The 21005-nt window shown below is 41.6% G+C and overlaps 1 protein-coding gene across 2 annotated transcripts in view; it reads left to right on the forward strand.

Moving 5' to 3' along the window:
- Positions 1-99: 99 nt before the first annotated feature.
- The window catches only part of CHD6 (chromodomain helicase DNA binding protein 6), a 208636-nt gene continuing 187730 nt past the window's right edge, over positions 100-21005 (forward strand). The window contains exon 1 of one of the 2 annotated variants that reach the window (XM_008017154.3): positions 100-210. The gene's annotated coding sequence lies outside the window, so the exon portion shown is untranslated. The remainder of the gene's footprint in view (positions 211-21005) is intronic. The other variant, XM_008017167.3, reaches the window with a different exon arrangement.

A 21005-nucleotide genomic window follows, 5' to 3' on the forward strand; every position in this document is an offset into this window, starting at 1 on the left:
TCACTCGCCCCTGCAAGCAAGCTTGAAATGGGCTTCTGCCTGAGCGGCAGCCGGCAAGACCAATGGTTCTGTGTTTTGGACCGGCGAAGCCCAATGGCGCGACAGGGAAGGCGGGCCCGAGATGGGTTAGGGTGTCCTTGCAGGGTGTCTGAGCTAAACTTCACCAAATAATAGCTGTTTGTATTTTGGCTGCTGCAGGAGCCATTTTAGGTAAGTTCTTCTCTTAACTTTTTATTTTCCTTCCTGGCCTCGGCGGACCGGCCTTGTCCGCGGGTCCCCGGCCCCGCCCCGCCGGCCGGGCTAGGGTGCCCCTATGAATGGAGCCGGGATGAGGGGCTGCGGCGGCGTCCAGGCCCGCCCGGGCTGGGGTCCGAGCGCGGCCGGCGGGCGGGCGGCCTGGCGGAGGGCAGGCGGCGGCCTGCGGCCTGGAGAGAGGGGCGGCCTCTGCCGCGCCAGGCTCCTGCTCCGGCTCCCGCTCCCGCTTTCGCTTGGGTCGGGCGGCCGTCCTTGGGAGTGCGCCGCTGCGGGCCGCGCGCAGGGGCGGGGGTCCGGGCAGACCCCGGCCGCGGGCCTGGCGGGCGGGGGCGGGGCGTGCAGAGACCCCCCCCCCCCGGGGCGGGCGCGGTGGGACCCCCGGGCCCGGCCGCGCTGGGGCGGGGCGGGGGTGACCGCTATTCCCGCCGCCGCCCCCGCGGAGAAGTTGCTCTATTCGCGTCCTGCGTCTGTTTGCAGGGGTGGAGGAGGGTGGGCTGGTGCCAGGTTGCTGCTCCGGGAGGGGGCGGGGGCCCCGGCGCGGCCTCGGATCGCGCACCCCCTCCGCCCCCTTCTTACGCACTAGCGCGCACTCGCCCCGAAAATTGGAGCCCTGGAGGGGTCCTGCAACCCTGCTGCCAAGTTTTGTGCATTATTAGATTGCATGTTTGAGCTTTAAAAAAAGATCTATCTGTCCTCTTCAAGGTATTTATTTTCTTCGCTGTTGAGAAGTAACGGAGTCCGTTGCGCCCAGATTTCCAGGGACGTGCCTGTCGGATGTGCAGAGGGTTGGCAGCTACTTGGGTTTTTTTAAAAGGCGTTATTAGGAAATCCCCTCACTAGTGAGATAATTGAAATTTGAGTTAGTTTGCAGCTTCAGTTTTATTTGATACAATTAAAAATGCATAAGCAGGCACTTTATATTTGTGTACATAAAGTATTCCTAGTTCCAGTTATGACTAATGTGACTATGGTTTCAGTTGTGTGGGATCTAATAAGGCAGTATAATTCAATTTTGATCGTGTAGGCCCCTGTTCTCCAAATTAGGGTTTATGGAGCATTAGTAATCTGGCCAAGGTTTCTGGTGAATCCTTGGCATCTCTGAGCATCTCTCTGGGACTGTGTGTGCCTTATTTCCCACCCCCTGAAAACTACTCGTTTCTGGTGGCAGATCCACGAACACAGAAAATACACATTTTAAATATTTACAGTTTTCAGGATGTCTGAAATATTGCCCGAGATTTGATTATGGTAGACCAAGAGTACCATCCCAGTGGGCCCCCAATTTCGATGTACTTTGTGGAAATATGTTTGTGGCGTTTGGGGAAAAAAACCGGGGCAGACCACTTGGTTTTGCTCCCTAGGCTGATGTGAGCTGTGTGACTTATTGGGGGTCTGTCTCATTGATTTCATGGCACAGTCGAGTTTGACTATAAGCCAAATTGGAAAATCAGGTTGGCAACCTCAGAGAGAGAGTTTTTGTGAACTTTATGGCTCTCTGGCAACAGAAAGAAGATTTGAGATCTGTGTGTGATAAAATGATTAGGCATGAATCCTCAAGTAACATGATTTATGCCAAACAGAGCAGGTGGTTTCTTATAAGCAATGCATCATTATAACCAAAGGCCTTGGGAAAATGCGGAGTGGTAAGATTATTAATTTTGGAGTTCTTTTTGTTCCAGGGCAGATTTCATAGGTGAATTATAAGTTATTTTGAATTTAAACTTTTTTTCTTGATTAGTGGGCGACTAAAAGCTAGCCTGCACACATCTTTCCCCACCTTTCTGTTAGCTTTGGAGTCTCTCTACTAATAACGAAACTACAGTACTGTTCTTGGTGTAGTCTGGCCATGGGCGAAGTAAATCTGGATCTGTTGCGAAATTGAGTTGTGTTTCAGTGTGGTATCACAGTTTCCCTGGAGTCACGTTTTTTATTCTGCAGTTATTTCTTTGCTTTTCACATTTAGCTCTTCTGTTACATTTAGTAGCACTGCAGACTCTTTCAATATGATCATTTTTATAACTTTTAAATATTCTATGTCTTTATAATTTTTATAATTTATTATTCGTGTAGTTGGAAGTTCTCTGAACTCATCAATGTATTAGTTGAGGCAAACCACACAAGAAATTGAAAGACAAGTTAGAAGTGAAGTGGGAGAAATACGACTATCTGCTGCATTTCTGGAAGAACCTTTGGCAGTTTTGTTTCTGTATTTATTGATTTACTTTTTGTATATTTCAAATATCAAAGAAAACCTGAAGCAGAATCATATCTCATTAGAAACCACATCTTATTTATGATTTTGCTCTAACATTGCAGAAAACCTGTTAGAAACAACAGGCGGCCCTTGGGCTACTATGTCTTGGAGAGCTCCTTGGTTTATATAAGTTTCAAAGAAATGTTTTGGTTTTCTTGGAAGTATGGCTTTGCCCCAAGCAGAGTTTGTGGTTATGTCTTCCTGTGTTATACCATGAGGTTCCACAACATCAGGCTTGATTCTCCCTGTAGGTGCCTATGTTTTTCACCTTTCATGGAAAGACTTTAATTGGTAATTACTAAATGAGATCACTCACGGACCACCCATGTTCTGAATCTCTTTGAACAAGTTTAAGGATTCAGAGATTCTACCTGCAAAAATGTCTTTGGTATAGGACAGTGACAGTATATCCATATCAACTGAGGAGGCTGTACTCTCCCTCCCTCCTTCCCCTTTCCCTGCCTGGTATAAGGCGGCTTGAAATAGTTTTGTTTTTAATACATATTTAATGATTCTCTTATACTTCATTGCTCATGCAGAGCTTTAGTTTAATTCTAGTGAGAGGTGGAGTGAATTCCATAGGATTGCCTGCCTTCTCCTATACCAGGTTATTATATTGAAAACTCTTTGAAATACATGAAATGATAGCTAGGGCTGAGATCTCTCTTCCCTAGAGAACTTTTTCTTTTTTTTTGCAATGGAATGTAACATACTTGTGAGTGGAGCAAAAAGAACTAGCATTGATTGAATACCTGGTGTTTGTCCAGTACTCAGCCAGATACTGGGGCTACAGAGTTGGGAAAAATACCTTTGCTTTCATAGCCACTTCATGAGGCTGGGCTGCAGCTCAGAGAAATGAAGTAACTTGTTAAAGGCCATAAAGGTAATCAATGATAGAGCCAGAATTTGAACCCAGATCATCTGTATCCAAGACATGTCCTTTTCACCAATAGTTCTCTCTAAAGATCTGTTTAAAAGCTCAAGCGTGCTGTTGTATTTTAGTGGTATGGTGTTAGGTTAGTTAACTAACACACCTTCCCTAAGTTCTACACGTGCATCCATTTTTACTTTTCCGTTTCAGGAATTTGTCACTGAAGAGGAGTGTTGAAATACAGTGAGGACACCCTTTCCCCCGCTTTGTCTCCATGGTGTAGGAGTGGTCTTCCTGGGGCACTTAGGAGTTCAGGTGTACCCTGGTACAGTAATAACCATGAAGTAGAGGGAGAATGCAGTCACTTTTTCCTTTGCCAAAATGTTCTTTTCTTCGGTTCATGTTGTGGAGGCGTTGATACCCTCATGAGAAATTCTGTTACTTCCATAAAAGTCCTGAAGGTAGTAAAATGGAGTTATTTTAAAATATCCATGCTTGTCCCTGTTTCTGAACTAAATCATCTGCATAAAATCCAAAGAAAAATGTTTATTTTTGCCTATAGTACCTGTATTTGTTGGTTTTTACAGTCATTAAATAGTGATTCTGTGCATCCTCTTACATTTATTCGTTATGTTGTTTGCCATCACTGTTCTATTTTGCAACCTTTAGAATTTGTAATGGAGTGTGTATATGATATAACTTCAATCGCTCCTATTTTGAAGAGTCAGGATTTTTTTTTAAATTGAACGTTTTTTCTTTATAGTCATAATGAAGGACTTAGAAATTTTAGCAAGGAACAAACCTAAGTTTTCAACGGACTCCCGTGGTGCTTTTGTTATCTATTTCAATAATATACTAAGACAGCATTTGAAAATTTCAGGATGCTTAGGAAGTCAAATTGTAAGATAACCAGGACAAGAATCCAAACATAAGTAGAAAGCGATGGATACATATTTGAATTTTCTAAATAAGTAAAGGAAGATTTCCATTTTTTTTACCCCTTTATTAAGGATACTTGTAAGGAATAGTCGCTGATCGCACTTTATGGATCAAATATGTTATTCTTTATCAAGTAGTTAAATTTTTAATATATTTTGGATTTTCTTATATACTATGTGACCAAGGTATTTTGGTTTTGGAATTTTTTTTTTTTAATTCTAAGATTGTCTTTATGTAAAAGCCTGGCTTCAGGTTATAAGTTCCAGCTACTGTGGTAACAGAGATCTTTAGTTCCTACCTAAAGGTTTAGGCTTTTTATCCTGTAGTTTGTGGACCTCTAGGGAGTCTCTGACTGGTCTGTGAAAGCCCCAAAATAGTATGCAAATTTTTGTTTGTGTCTGTGTATTTTATAAGCGGACAGTCCATTGCTTTTTATGATTCTCAAACGGATCCGTGACTCTCATACCCCTACCCCCATACCTTTCCACCAGCATACAAAAAAATACTAAGGGTCATTAATTTAGGTCATTCTAGAACAACTGCTTTGCATGAACAAAATCTTCTGCCTGGATGCTGACTTCTTTGGACCTTTTTTGTCCTTTAGCAAGTTCTGCAATCTCCGCCTTGATCAGTTGGCCTGGGCTTGGGGAAGGACTGCATCCCTCTGGCAGCATTCAGGCATTCCCTGGGGTTATCACCCAAATTCTTCCCTCCCTGCGATCACATGGAAGCGTTCCTTGCCCTTGCCCTTGCAGCCTGATAGAGTTAAAGGTTGGAATGGGAGACATGGGAGCTCTTGAGGGTCCTTGGCTTCTCGTTTTCACACATCTGCCTCTGCAGATGGGACTAGAAGGGTGGCTATGGCAAATGCGCCTGACATTTTCTTGCTTTGAATACTACTTCTTACTAATTCTGCTATTGCTTCATTCAATATGTTAGGAGGAAAAGGGATTTTCTTTCTTACACTGAAGAATAATTAAAAGAAGCCCTCCATTTTTTATATTCCCCAGACTTTTATGAAATGCTTTGCAACTTCCATTAGTGCTGATTTTTAGTGGAGTTCTTCGTTAAAATAATGTGTGGTTGAACATAAAAGCTTATTTTTAGACTGCTAAAAATTTTACAGAGAACATACATACAAAACCAGGTGTTACTATATGAAAAGGATTTTATATTAAACTTCTCAGAGCCTTATTATTTACTTAATAAGTCAAGCAAATTGCTAAAACAATATTAGAGTAACAAAAAAATTCTAAGAATAACTCTAGGAGGTGGTAAAGTTAAAGTTATTCTGGAGATTTTTTTGTTGGGCCAGACCAGAAGTTGAATAGAAGAAAAATCAGTTTATTTTGTTTAATAATAGATAATAATAATTAGATTAGGGAAAATACCTAAGCTTTAGGTAGATGACGAAGGGCATTGACTTGATTATTTGGTTTGTTCCTTCCTTAAGTGTATATGAGTAAAGAAATATATCTGGACTCTACTTTGGATCCAAGAAAAACCATCAGTATTCTAAGAAATACTTTGAAGGATTATGTCTGGTAAGCTAAGTCTAGATCATAGATTTTATTTACGGAAAGAATTTTGCATAATTTAACACAGAGACTTTATTATTGCTCATTGTGTATTTTGGCTTAGCAATTCTTGCACTGTTGGCAGTCTAAATTAAACTATGGGTTTGGATGAAAAAGTTAAGCCATCATTATTGGTTGATCCCGTGATAGAATCAGATCACATTGTAAGTGATGACACCATTAGATTGCTTCTTTAAGTAAACCTGGTATAATATCACTTAAGGAATTTAGGGGTATTTTGCTTAATGGAATTAACAGTTTTGCCTTGAGTTGTAAAAATGTATTGAGGAAATGATAGAGGATATGAAAGAGGTCATTAATGACCAGCTCCAGAAAGACAAGTGTAAAAATGTAAAAAAATAAGCTCTTGTGGATCAGGCTACTAAAAGTAGTCTACAGATTCCTGCAGGTCTGTGGACTGCTTACCTGTCTGACAAGGTGAGTACAGAACTTGAAAAGAAGCATGTAGATGCTTTTATAGCAGATGGTTAGAAAAATGGTTTGTTGAATCTAATAATAAAAGCAATTAGTTTATAATTGTAGTCCTTTTTAATTTATTTTTTCCTGGAAATTCATTTTTTCTGGTGTTTTATGAAAGTCTTGGCTGTAGATTGGGAAAGAGCAAAAACAAAAACTAGTTCTTCACTAATTCATAGTGTTGGGAAACTTCAGCATTACCTTGGAGCATGTTAGAAATGCAAGTTTTGCCGGGTGTGGTGGCTCACGCCTGTAATCCCAGCACTTCGGGAGGTCGAGGCAGGTGGATCACCTGAGGTCAGGAATTCAACACCAGCCTGGCCAACATTGTGAAACCCTGTCTCTACTAAAAATACAAAACTTAGCCAGGCATGGTGGCGCGCACTTGTAATCCCAGCTACACCAGAGGCTGAGGCAGGAGAATCACTTGGACTCTGGAGGCAGAGGTTGCAGTGAACTGAGATGCAGTGAACTGAGATCACGCCATTGCACTCCAGCCCGGGTGACAGAGTGAGACACTGTCTCAAAAAAAAAAAAAAAAAAGAAATGCAAGTTTTGGGGCCCCATTCCAGACCTACTGAAATAGACCACCTGGGGTTCCCAGGAGTCTGTGTTTTAACATACTGATGATTTTGTGCACATAGAAATTTGAGAAACATTGTTCTAGATCAGCACTGTTCAGTAGAACTTCCTGTTATGATGGAGGTGTCCAGTATCTGCATGGGAACTACTAGCCACTGATGGTTTTCAAGCCCGTAAGATGTGGCTAGTATGACTGAGGATGAGAATTTTAAGTTTTATTTAATATTAGCTTAAATTTAAATAGCCACACATGGCCAGCGGTACCACTATTGAACAGCACAGCTCTAGACCCTTTAGCATCTCTACCCTCTTTGGAGCAAAGATGGTTTTTTTTCTGTGTCTGTGAAGGAAAATATAATAGGAAACAAGATTGTCCTTTAACCTAAAACAAGTCTAAGCAAACCGTATAATAAAATTTGACAGTTATTTACCTATTTATATTTTTCTCTTTATTTTTATCTGAAAGTTGATTTGAATGTTCAGAAAATAGTAAGATGAGAGAATAAATTTAGATGTGTCTTGTAAGGCTTTACAAAAATCAAGGTAGCTGTTTCAGCAGGGCCTTATGACCCTTCTTGTCTATGACTAACATGCATGATGTCTTTCAACATGACTTTTGAAGCTTTTTTCTTTCATACTAAGATTGAAGATAGGCAGCTTTTAAGTGTAACACTGTAGTTCTCCTGTTCTCTATAAAAACTACTGGCTATGGGGGTTCCCATTACTTTAGACCAGTAATGGGTATTTTTACCATACAAAGTATATCAGGTTTATCAATTAACTTTATAAAGGGAATCTTGTTTTTTCAAAATAACATTTACCAAGCCTGCCTTGAAAGACTGAGTCTTATTCTCTGTTCCCTTTCCAATGTATTTTAAAAATTGATTTGTTAATAGAAGCAGTTTCTTTGGTTCATTCGGGGTTGCACATTCTTCTCCGTCTCCTCTTCCCATCTACTTGTAAAGGGGGAATACAAGTTTTAAACTCCTAAAAATCAGTGATAAGATTGATTCTAGTATATTGATCGAAATCTATTGCAAAATTGAAAATTATGTTGTGATTGACAAGAAGAAGGAAATTACTGTAGAAGTAAGCACAGGCTGGGCACCAGTGGCTCATGCCTGTAATCCCAACACTTTGGTAGGTGAGGTGGGCAGATCACTTGATGTCAGGAGTTCGAGACCAGCCTGGCCAACATGGTGAAATCCTGACTCTACTAAAAAAACAAAAATTAGCCAAGCATGGTGGCAGATGCCTGTAATCCCAGCTACTTGCGAGGCTGAGGCAGGAGAATTGCTTGAACCCAGGAGGCGGAGGTTGCAGTGAGCCAAGGTCGTGCCACTGCCCTCCAGCCTTGGCAACAGAGTGAGACTCCATCTCAAAAAAAAAAAAAGTAAACACAGATCCACATGTAGACTTGTAGCTTAAAAAATGCTGTCCAGTCATAACAAAGTGAGTCTAATCATACAGCAGTTTTATTAGATATATTTACTAGGTTTTAGATTTTCAAGCAGGAAATTGTTAGTCATTTAGGCAGTGACTCTTGAAGCAAGAAAGACAGTAACGGATGTCCCATGTGGTTTATAGACTCATAGAACATTAGAATTGGAAGGTTCCTTAAAAATCAGGGATAAGGCTGCCAGCATAGCAAAATTTATAATGCAGCAGTGTCTGTTTTGTTTATGGCGTGAGTTAATGCTGTGTAGTCTCTCGTTGGTGTTCATTGCAGATCAGCACTGTTTTCTCATTAATTTCTGTTGTAAGGGTGGTTGTATACTCACAGAGCAGGGACTGGTGGTAGGTTGTCTGGGCAGGTGCTTCTGTTTGACACAAGTGTCACTGATTAGGGGGCTTAACATTTTGTAACTTGCTGCTTTGAGCTTTTTTGTCTGACTTTCTTGTAAGGATGTCAAGTTCTAGATCTCTGGGCATGTATTTTGTTTTTGTTTTTGTTTTATAGAAACTGGGGCTCTTATGTTGCCCAGGCTAGACTCATGGGCTCAAGTGATCCTCCTGCCTCAGCCTCCTGAGTAGCTGGGACTACAGACTTGCCACTGTGCCCAGCTCTCTGGGCATGTATTTGAATTCTTGCCATAGGGTTTTAAAGAATTGGAAAGCCCAGTGTGTTGGAATTTAGATCTGATAGTTGGACAGATCCTAAGCTTAAAAGGTTTGGAGGTTCCTTGCTTCAGTTTTGTTCCCATCACTGCCACTTGTCCTTGGAATGCTGTGTGAGATGTTACTAAAATATTGTGATTTCATAAGCTACACACAAAATAACCATACTCTCTGTCCATTTTTATCTGCACTTTGTGTCTGCACCTTTTCATGTAGCAGAGCTCGGCCTGCATGTTCTTGACTGTGTTGCGTATTTACTCTTGAACTAAGCTTTGTTTTTGCCCTTATGAGTGTGGTTGTGGCAGATTTAACCATTACCGGGTCTTACACAGGTCACCATCATTACTAGATTCTCTGAAAGAAAGCAAAGCTTCTTTCTAGCTTGTCAGGATTGCAGAAGAGTAGAGTTAGAAGGTACCTCTGAAGACATCTATCCATTTTCATTACACATAATGGAATGGGGTCCTAGTCATGTAGATGTTTGTGAGGTCACAGAGCTAATCTGCAGTCAAGTCTTGATTAGAATTCAGTTCTCATTTTGCTGTATAGGACTTTTCCCTTAACCTCCAAGGATTAGGGTCCTGAAAACCCATGTGGGAGAATTTCCCTTAGAATTTCATGAGGGAAATATGGGACAGGCATGCTCTGAGATTAGGAGTGAATGTGTGAAAGTCTCCGTAATTTTTTTAATGTTCTCTAAAATAATAAAAGATACTATCAGTGAAATATTACATGTCTTAAATTAGTAAGAATGGGTATTTTAATAGCTCTTCTTTACTAGAAATGTTTTGGCATGTCCCTCTCTCATATCGTGGTAAAGTGCTTGTACTATTTTGGTAAATCTTGTTTACTAATTTTTTGCTTAATGGAAACTTTTCAGCATATCCCTCCCTTTTATCACAGTAAAATGCTTGTAAATTAACCTTTGCTTTATTTGTCAATGATGTGCATAAGATTTTTTTCACACGTGCTTTATATGACTTAGGGTTATTAGGATAGATTTTTTCCCCAGATCTCTCAATAATCATGATCACAATAGCTGTCAGTCACTGAGTGCTTACTGTGTGCCAGGTATGGTGCTAGACTCTTTCATGGTGTGGTCATTAGGACTCTTCAGTATTCTGGTTCTCTTCCTTAAGCACACGTGGTAGGGTTACATTCTCTCTTACACCTTGAAATTAGGCATGACTGTGTAACTTGCTTTGGATATTGACATTTCAGTGGAAGTGATGTGTGTCCCTTCTAGGCAGGTACCTTTTCTTTTTAAAGAAATATGTAATGGTTACATAGTGTAAGCAAGTAAACCTTTGCTTTAAAGCACTGAGCTTTTTTAATGAGGAGTTTTTTTTTTTTTTTTTTGCCCCTGTGGGGTGGTCTGCGTTTGTACTGTTTCCCATGCTCATTGTTTTCTGCTCCTCCCTCTTGGCCTATCCAGATATTTTCCTTCCATGAGACTTGAGAGCAAGACCGGTGTCTTCATGGAGCCTTCTCATCCCATATCAGCCTGAAGCACTCTCTCTCCCCACAGCACTTCTTGAGTTAGATTTTCCCTTTGTAACTAATTTGGCATTTCATATTGAATTGCCTTTGTCTTTTCTTACATTGTTATTCATTTATTCCACAAGTGTGTGATGCCCATTTATTTAGTAAACAGTTATTGAAAATTCATTGTGTTTCAGCCATTCATGTGCCCTGGGAACTTGATAAATGCACATGGTCTCTCCCTTTGTGGAATGCACTTTGTATTAGAAGACACAGAAAGGTAAACTGCTACTACAAGCATCATGATCAATGTCAGATTAGAGCTATGTCCAAATTTTGTTAAGACTCAAGAAGAAGGATCAACCATTAAGCCAGGGGAGTAGGTTAAGGCTTTTGAAAGGAAGACCTTTTAAACAGGTACTTGAAAATTGATTCGGAGTTTAATAATCAGAGACAGATTAGTGTTTGTGAGCTTGGAGAGCCTTTTATGCATAAGAAACATCTTGCTGGGGGTTCAGAGGCAAATGGTAAGTTCATTCTGGCTGGAGTATGGTGGAGAGTCATGGAGTACTGGTAGGTGAGGGGCTGGAGGAGGGATAGGTTGGAGATGTTGAGAAAGGCTTTGAAGATCATGGTCAGTTGTTTGGGTTTGTGCTGGCAGTGAGGAGTCATCACAGGTTTTAATGCAGGAGGGTGTCTCGTACTCTGCACTCAAGCACCAGAGGTTGGTTGAGTGGTGCTCAAACTTTGTAGTGTATTAGAATCACCTGAAGAGCTTATAAAAATACCAGTACCCAGGCTACAAACAGTAAAATCAGATTTTCTGAAGGAGAGACCCAGATATTGGATTTTTGATAATTTCCCATGTGAGTCCAATGTGTATCTAAGTTTGAGAACTACTCTTTTAGAGGGGCCTGATGGAGTAAGGAAATCAGATACTATTGCATGGACTGACTAGGAGGTAAGCCTTTTTTTTTTTTTTTTTTTTTTTTTTTTTTGAGCCAGAGTCTCGCACTTTTGCCCAGGCTAGAGTGAGTGCAGTGGCATAATCTCTGTTCACAGCAACCTCCACCTCGTGGATTCAAGTGATTCTCCTGCCTCAGCCTCCTGAGTAGCTGAGGTTATAGGCGCCCGCCACCACATCCAGCTAATTTTTTTCTTTCTTTTTTTTTTTTTTGAGACGGAGTCTTGCTCTGTGGCCCAGGCTGGAGTGCAGTGGCACGATCTCGGCTCACTGCAAGCTCCACCTCCTGGGTTCACGCCGTTCTTCTGCCTCAGCCTCCTGAATAGCTGGGACGACAGGCGCCCGCCACCACGCCTGGCTAATTTTGTTTTTGTATTTTTAGTAGAGATGGGGTTTCACTGTGTTAGCCAGGGTGGCCTCCATCTCCTGACCTTGTGATCCGCCCGCCTCAGCCTCTCAAAGTGATGGGATTACAGATGTGAGCCACCGCGCCCAGCCAATTTTTTGTATTTTTAGTAGAGATGGAGTTTCACCATGTTGGCCCAGGCTGGTCTTGAACTCCTGACCTCGTGATTTGCCTGCCTCAGCCTCCCAAAGTGCTGGGATTACAGGCGTGAGCCACCGCGACCGGCCAAGATAAGTCTTTGAATTGAGGCATTAGGAGCTGGGACAAGGTGAGACAGAGTCAACCATTATTCTTTTCCTTCAGTGTTCTAAATGTTTGTCTTTTCCTACAAAATTGTGGTCCTCATGGGCGCAAGGCCCATTCTTTGTACCTTGAATTCCTCATAGAGATTTGTACATAGTAGGTTCTCAAAAACTATTTGCCTGCATTAAAGTCAGTTTTCCTTTGGTCAAGTATTCATACTTGTTGAGTACTTTGGATATTTTCATTTCACTTCTTTCCTTTTTGTTGTTAAATAGAATCTTCTTTAGGAATGAGAGTGGATAGAAATGAAATTTTTTTTGTCAATTTTACTAATAGTTCTGATTAAGATTAAAATTCACGAGTTAAAACAGTAAGTCTTACATATGGTTTATCCGTGCTGTCTCTCTATATTGGCACAAATAAGTAAATTTGCCATTAATCCTTGGTATTTGTGTAAAAACTCCTTAGTACTAATACATCCTTTAAAATAAAGAATTCAGATGAAGTATCCAACAACATATGGGAGGTTTACGTTAAAAATAACACCTAACTTCTGTTAATTTATATAACTCAGGAACTCAGTGTGGTATAGAGGCTGACTTGGTTTGTGCACTTGAAATTCAGTCTCTCTTTGGCAAATAACTTCATTTATTTGTGAATGGGGATAGTATTGAATGTTTTAAGGTGTTTTTGAGTCAACTCTTTGTTCTCCATTCTAATGGAAGGGAGTTGGAACCTGTAGAAATTAAAAACATTTTTTTATTCTTAAAGGATTTATACTCCTTTGTATCTTAGAAAAGTATCAAACCTACATACAGGTGTGAGAAGAGTACATGAGCACCCATCTCCCCTTCACCTAGAACTACCTGTTATTAACATTTTGATAAATTTGCTTTAAAACTTTCTGTCTCTCTATATATGCACTTTTGTTTGACAATACCATTTGAGAGTTACTTGCAGACACTGTAATGCTTCACCCCTAAATACTTTACATATTTATCCTAAGGAAAAAGGCATTCTCCTACATAGAATAATCAGAGTGTAATTATATCCCTCAGGAAACTTGAAGTAAAACCCAATATGCAGTCCTTTTTAAAATTTTCCCATGAAAATGTTACTTGTAGCCTCGCCACCCCCAACTCCCTGTCCCCCATTAGGATCCAGTCAAGGATCCTGCATTGTATTACGTTGTCATGTGCCCCTACCTTTCAGTATCAATTAGTTTGACCTGGTAGTCCAAGGATTCCAGAAATGGAAATGAAAACACCTGGAAAATGGTGTGACTCAGCTTCTGGAGTCTTCTTCCCTGCCTACCTCTCTCTGTGCTCCCCGCCACAGGTAGGGAATTGGCCTCAGAGAAGATGGGTGGCAGAGTTCTAAAGTGGAACCTCACATCCAGTGCAGACCTGTTTGTTCACATCTTCCTGAGATTCAGAGAGGCTTTATCTGGACAGTTATTTTCCGTTTTAGGATTAAGGCCATTTGAGTCACCCACATGCTTAGTTAAGAAAATGTGATAGTGTTAATGAGACTTTAGGAAATGATTTTCATAGCCAACTCTAAGACATCTGCAACACAAAGAGTTAGGAGTCTTCTGCTATTTCTTGAGGACCACTGATTTTCATGACCAGTCATTATGTAGTTCCTGGGGTTTTAATTTTTAAAAAACTATTAAGGACTTCTCTAATCTTTAAATATTCCTCAGTCATACCTTATTGGTCTTGTGCCCTTCTAGTTTTATACTCCTTCCTGGGCAGGCTATTCTTTGTTGTTGTTTCAACTTTTGATGACTCTAGAATCTATTTTTCCATCCCTACCCTCTCCTGTGATCCAAACCTTTATTTCCAGCCACACACTCAGCAGCTCTACCTGCCTGTCCAAGTGCAAAACTGAACTCAGCGTCTTTTTGTGTAAACCTGGGCACTGGTTGGATTGTTAAGCATGGGATGGAGAATGAGATGATATTTAACCAGGGGCCTAGGAACATGAGGATCACGTTCTTTAGCAGCCCCTGTTCTCCCTGATACCCCCTACCTACCCACCCCCACCCGGCCTATACAAACACACGCGCACGCGCACACACACACATACACACACGGGAAGAGGTGAACCCAGGGCAAGGCCTTGCTACCTGTGTCATTTCCAGCTGGATATAGAATCTTGGGAGTTAGGCTTCATGAAATGAATTCTTTTGTATTATTTTGTTTTGTTTTGTTTTGAGACTGAGTCTCACTCTTTCGCCCAGGCTGGAGTGCAGTGGCACGATTTTGGCTCACTGCAGCCTCTACTTCCCCTGGGTTCAAGTGATTCTCCTGCCTCAGCCTCCCAAGTAGCTGGGATTACAGGCACACACCACCAAGCCTAGTTAACTTTTTTTGTATTTTACTAGAGAGAGGGTTTCACCGTGTTGTCCAGGCTGATCTCGAACTCCTGAACTCAGGCAATCTACCTGCCTTGGCCTCCCAAAGTGCTGGAATTACAGGCGTGAGCCACACATGTAATTTACATGCTATAAAATTGTCCTTTTAAACTTCTCTATTTTTTTAAATGTAAAAAGAAATGCTGGTGATAACCCCACTGACTTGTAAAAGCATTACAGTGCGAGGAGCAGTGCAGAGGCACAGCTGGTCTAGAGACTGTCCACCAGGGAGGCAAGAAAGGCAGGCCAGCACCCAGCCTTGAACCACTGTGCTCACTGCAGTCACTGGATTGTGTTTCATTAAACACCCTTAAACTTGAGCAAACTGGCATTTTTACTCCTTGGTGTGACATGAAGGCTGGGGTAAGCCCACAGGTAAAACTGCTCTGGTGGTCAACCAAAGGGCTTGCCTCATAGGAAGGTGAAATGGGCACCTTCTTTTTGTGGTGCCAGCATCGCCTCTCCTCTTTGCAAGGAAGAAAGAGAGAGGGAGATGAGGGGGTAGAGGAAAGGAAGCTTTGTCTCATTAAACAGTAGAGCCTGAAATTCTTGTAATTCATGTTATTCTATTTAACTGAGTTTATTCATGAGAATCTTTGAGAGAGTGACTTTAGGGACATGGGTATTTGATCAGTTTGCTGTCATTAATCTGCTGACTAAAAGGAGACAGAGCACCAAGGAAATGAAATAGGAAACAACTAAGTTTTCATTAGGAGAGTAGAAGAGGAGAGGGACTAAAGAATGCAATGTAACTTTGTTGGGTTGTGTTCATGGCCAGAGGAAGGCCCTGCGTGGTGAGGGTAATCAGCTGTGCAAGCAAGGAAACCAGTGGTGGAGAGGCTCAGAGAAGAGATTTGGTGCCAGTGCCAGGTAGGGCAGGAATAAGATAGGACCAAATAAAACTGAGGGATCCCTGTCCCATCCCAGAGCAGTGAAATAATTAGAGCAAACATTGAGTGCTCATGATATGCCGGGCACTGTATCATCTCATTTAATCCTTTAATACCACATGAAATTTTGGGTTCTGTTATTAACCCCATTTTACCAATGAGGAAACGGAGGCACAGACAGGTAAAGTAACTCGTTCAGGGTTGCACAGTTACTTGTTCTGACATTTATATAAATGCAGGGCATTGAAGATCCTGCCTTGAAGTGAGCGAACCCACTGCCTCTGGGACCATATGCACTATACCATAGCTTCAGGAGCATACCTTTCCTGGCAGATCCCATAATCTTTGAGTCATTTAGTCTCCAGGTTGCTACTCTGAAATTCACTCTTAGAGGCTGGTGACCATAATACTAAAAATAACCCTGTCCTAGAGAATATTTATAGTTTTTTCACTCCCTCTTCATAAGTACAGACTGTGCCTTATCTGGGAAATACCACTTATTTTGGGACTCTAGAGTTGGGCATATAAATGGTAAGGCATGTCCAGTAGTAGTCATGTTTCAAGTCACTTCAACAGACGTTTGCATGTTCGAAAGAGCCCTGCCATGTACTTCATGCTAGAATGGCAAATATGATCACAGGGGAAATAAACATGACCAATATTTAAATTGAAGTGAACCAAAGTAATAGAAAGTAAAAGAAACATAGGAGGGTGAGGAGGTTAGGAAGAACTTTCCAGAAGAGTTAACATCTGAGTTGGGTTTTGAAGGATGAATACGAGTTTGTCAGGCCGGTAACAGTCACAGAAAGATTAAGTGAAAATTCATGGAAAGATGAGCAGAGGTTTTCTTCTGATTTTATTGCCAGTGTGTCTAGATTTTCGATGTGATAGAAAGAGCCTTCAGTTGTAAAATTCCACTTTTTTCCCCTAGTGACCTGAAATGCCATTGGGATCCTATGCCTCAGCAGTGGGGCTGGATAAGTAGGAATTATGTTTCCAGCCAGTCATAGGGAGGGGCAAATGCTACCCATGCAGCACCTGTAGGCATACTGCAACTCTGGACAGAAGCAAGTTTCTTGTTTGAGTGAGCTGATGGTGGTGGTTAGCCTAGCTCCAACCCAAACTAACTGCAATTGCTTGACTAGATTTTTCTTTCCTTATATGAAAATACTGTAGTTGATTGTTGTTATTTAGAAAGTATTTAGGCATTTAGTCACAAATGTTTATTGAGCATTGATGTTTGGATAGGGGTTGGGGCAGATGAGGACCACATATAGAACTTGGGTTTTTGAAATACAACATACATTTCAGTAAATGGTACTAATCTCAAGTATACTGCTCAGTGGACTTTTAGGTATGTATATACCTGTGTAACAGCCACCCTGAGATCAACATAGAGACTGTTCCAGCACTCCATAAGGTTCTCTTGTGACCCTTCCCAGATAATATCCCCCTCACTCTACCCCAGTCCGCTTAGTTCTGGCTTCTGTAAAAGATTAGTTTTGCCTGTTATTGAACTTCAAATGGAATAATACAAAATGTCCTGCTTTGTATCTGGCTTCTTCAGTGCAAAGTATATCTTTGAGATTCAACTTGTTGGGAGGCATTGATTATAACATATGATTTGTGCCATTGAGGGTTGGGTCTGAATTTGTTGGTGGCATTCATTTATTCAATACACATTTACAGGAGCTCTACAGGGGTTTATAGATTAAAGACGAATACAGTTCCTGCCGTCAGGGACTTTTCAGTGTATTGAAGGAGACAGACACAAATGTTACAGACAAATACTCAGTGCCGCAAAGAAAAGCCAGCACTTAGAAAATTTCTCAGCAAGGCACATTAACTTCTGCAGAAGGGTGCTGCCTGTGCCTGTCCGATCACAAAAGCACACCGAGCAGGGTAGAGCAGGGTTTTTAATCCCTACGTAGTTCCTGTTTCTGTGTTCATTCCCATTGGCTGGAGTTGGACCGCACAGTGTAAGCTGACCCAATTGGCTAGTGTTTGAAATTGAATAAGGCCAATTAGGCAGGAAGGGAGAGGCTATCCATTACCAACTAGGCAGGAAGGGTTGTTTACCGAGTAAGAGGTTTGCTAGTTATAGATGAAGCAGATAAACGGTGTTCTTTACAGATTTAGCAGGAAGGCTGTGTACAGAGCAAGAAAGACCAAGGAAGCTTTGAAGAGGAACTTACTGTGTCTGGCAGATTTCCCCTCTTGAGTTTATAGTTCTTCCTCTTCAAATTTTTGTAACATATCTTGGCTTTGTTGCTCCTCTTGGTTGTCTGGGAGTAGGAACTTATCTGAATAGGGTGGGGGAGAATCAAGAAGGGTTTTGGTGAGGGCTGTTTTTATAAGCCTTTGCCCTAATCCACGAATACAAGGTATGGTGCAGCAACCTACAAGAATGAGTATAGCTATAACAATTGCAAGGGGGGTAAAGATTGAGGTTGAGTCCCTTCATTTTCCAAACCGTTTTTCCATGAGACCAGAGAAGGGGTCATCTATTCCAGAATTTTCGGCTAATTCGTTTGCTAGGGTGGTAAGGCCCTGTAAGGCTTTTGTAATTGTTCCATCGGGTGCTGTGTTGTTAGGGATAAAAGTACAGCATTGGACCCCAATCATGACACAGACCCCCACCTTTCTCAGGTAATATCATGTCCAGGGCTATCCTACTTTCCTAAACCATTTGGCTGGTAGGGCCTAATTGTTCAGCTATTCCTTTAATGGCATCCCTAGTAAAATTGACAAACTACTGTTGATTATAGTAAATGTAATTTATCCAGTCTACATTTGTTTATAGTTACCCACAAGAACAATATAGATTGAAATCCTGCAACTATTTGATTTCAGACTTTAAATTCATTTAACACTCCTCGTGGAACTCCAATTGCATCTATTTAATATGTGAGGGTTTAAGGACCCGTTGGGGGTATTCCTTTTTTTGCGATTGTCCTTTTTGCTTGGTTGATGAAATGCCAACCAACTGAATGGCCAACTGAATTAGGGCTCAAGTTCCGCTCCAGTTACTTGGCAGAGTCCCCAATAGTGGTCCACCACAATACCACCATACATCTGCTTGGGGATGAACAAGGGCAGACTGATTGGTTAGCTCCCAAAAAGGCTTAGGCTTACTGCATCCTGCTAGATTTCCAAGGAATGCCAAGTTTTCCCCTTGCTGTGAGAGACATGAGGTGAAACTGACATTAGTATATGAAGGACAGATGGCTCTTGGGGGCTTACCTGCAGGGCTTTTAACTTCCGGGAATAACAGCAAGAAAGTTCAGCATGCCTTATTGCCCCCAGCTGTGCGGTTTTGGAAGAGAGCTACCATACAGCTCATACCCTGTTGGTCAGAGGACCATCCAAGTGGAAAGGGGACGATTTGGGTGTCTGGCCTGCCTGTTGCACAAGCGTTAACAGTCGCTTTTGTTTAGTGTGCGGACAGAATATTTAATCCATTCCAGCCAGGCATTTGCATCTTGGTACCCTGTTTCAATAGCTAGGGTTGGTTTTAAATCTTTAACTTCTACAGTGGCTACTTTGGGAGCCATTGCATTGTAGGGAGAGACTAGTAGTTTGATTAGAAGGTTTAGAAGGAGAGGGAGGAAGGAATGATGAGGCGATGAAACTCATTTTGAGAAATCCTATAGAGTCTGCCCCTGCGACCTCTGTTCCCATACCATAGAAACGACTTAATGAAGGGGAGGAATTTTGGGAAATTGAGATAGTAATGGAAATTTGTACTGGATTACATTGGTTTTGCTGGCATTTGGCAGGGGGGCTTCCTTTAGTTAAACGAGTGTATAGTTTTAGGGATACACAGAGACTCGTTGGGGAGGTCCAACCCTGATTTTTGGTAGTCCATAGAACATTGGACCAGCTACGGCAGAGAAGTTCTGTTTTCGGAGAACGAGAGTCCCAGTTAACAGAATTTTAAAAATAATATCCCAAGTCTAAGGGAACTGCCCAGTTAATAGAATCTGCCCAGTCTGAGAATTTCCAAGAAGGGCAAAGTAGAGAGCTGCCTTTGCCTTTGCAAGTCTCCACAAGGTTTAACAAGACAAGCATCAAAAGTAGTGATTTGCGGTGACTCTGATGTGGTTACATTAATAATGAGATGTAGGGCAGCTAAGGGAAAGGGAAGAGAAAAAAAAGGATAGATAGATTAACGTTACTCTTGTGGGGGTTGGTCCTGGGATGACGGTCCATGACTTTGGAGAGGGCGACGCCTTTTGACTCGGGTTCAGTGGGTCCACCCCTTCTCAGCAGTTCAGACTGCTGTTTAAGTCGTTAGGAGCACTAAATAAGTTCCTTCCCAGGTGGGTTCGAGCTTTCCCTCTTTCCAACTTCTGATAAGGATGTGATCTCCAGGTTGGTGTTGGTGAACTGCGAATTCGAGGGATGGAGTTTGTGCTAGGAGGCCTGAGAAAGGAAAGGGTGAAAGACAGACCAAATACATAGTTTTAAAGAAACTGATCCTTTGTCTCAAATGTCGGGAAGTCATTAGTGGAATTTAAGTAAGGCAATCCATAAAGCATTTCATAAGGGATAAGCTGATGTCTTTCCGGGGAGCAGTTCAGGTTTAGGTCTCACCTCTAAATTTATCAGGGGCTCTTAGTGGAACTTGAGATAAAAGAAACAGAGCCCCTGACCTCCCTATTTTTCCTTGAAGGCCGTAAGTGGGATGACTTCTTTCTTTTTCCTTTTCCCATTCGGGACATTCTCTTTTGAAGTGACCTATTCTTCCACATTTGAAACATTTGTTTTGCCCTTTTTCTCTCCCTATTTTTAAGTTTCCTCGCTTTGCTTTTTCATACCCTTTATATGGCCTAGTGAGTAGGGCTTAAGTTCTTTACAGGTTTTGGACCCTTTGGTACATTGTTGTAAAGCGGACAGCATGATTTTTTGCCTTTTGTTTTTGCTTTTCTTTATCTCTTCTTACATACACTTTTTGGGCCTCCCTCAAAAGTTCCTCTATAGGCCGATCTTTCCATTTCCAGTTCTCTATTTTTTGTAATTTCTTTATGATATCTGGCCAACTATTAGTAACAAAATGGAGCTTTAACATCCCCTGCCCAAGGGGATCTTCTGTGTCAAGCCTGCATATTTTCTCATCTGTTCCTTGAGTCTGTTTAAAAACTCCACGGGCCCTTCGTCTTCTCCCTGCTGTATATTAAATGCTCGGGAAATACTTTGGGTTCGAGGCACTGATTCCTGCATCCCTTTAACTATCGTTTCCTTAAGGTCTTTTATGTTTTCTCAGTGGGCTGCATTGTTATTATCCCATTGTGGGTCTTGGGCCAGAAATTTTTGTTCTGCTGCAGGGATATTTTGACCGGATGTTCGCGCTCCCAGACTATTATAGCAGCCCTGCGGATCATGGTTCTTTCCTTCCCAGAAAAGAGAGTACTTAAGATGGACATTAGGTCAGCCCATGTGTATACCTGTGGTCCTAAAAATTGGTCAATTTGATCCGTGACCCCAAAAGGATCATCTAATAGTGGTTTAAGTTCCCTCTTCAGGTT

The sequence above is a fragment of the Chlorocebus sabaeus genome, chromosome 2 (genome assembly GCF_047675955.1).
Source record: "Chlorocebus sabaeus isolate Y175 chromosome 2, mChlSab1.0.hap1, whole genome shotgun sequence".
NCBI classification, from domain to species: Eukaryota; Metazoa; Chordata; class Mammalia; order Primates; family Cercopithecidae; genus Chlorocebus; species Chlorocebus sabaeus.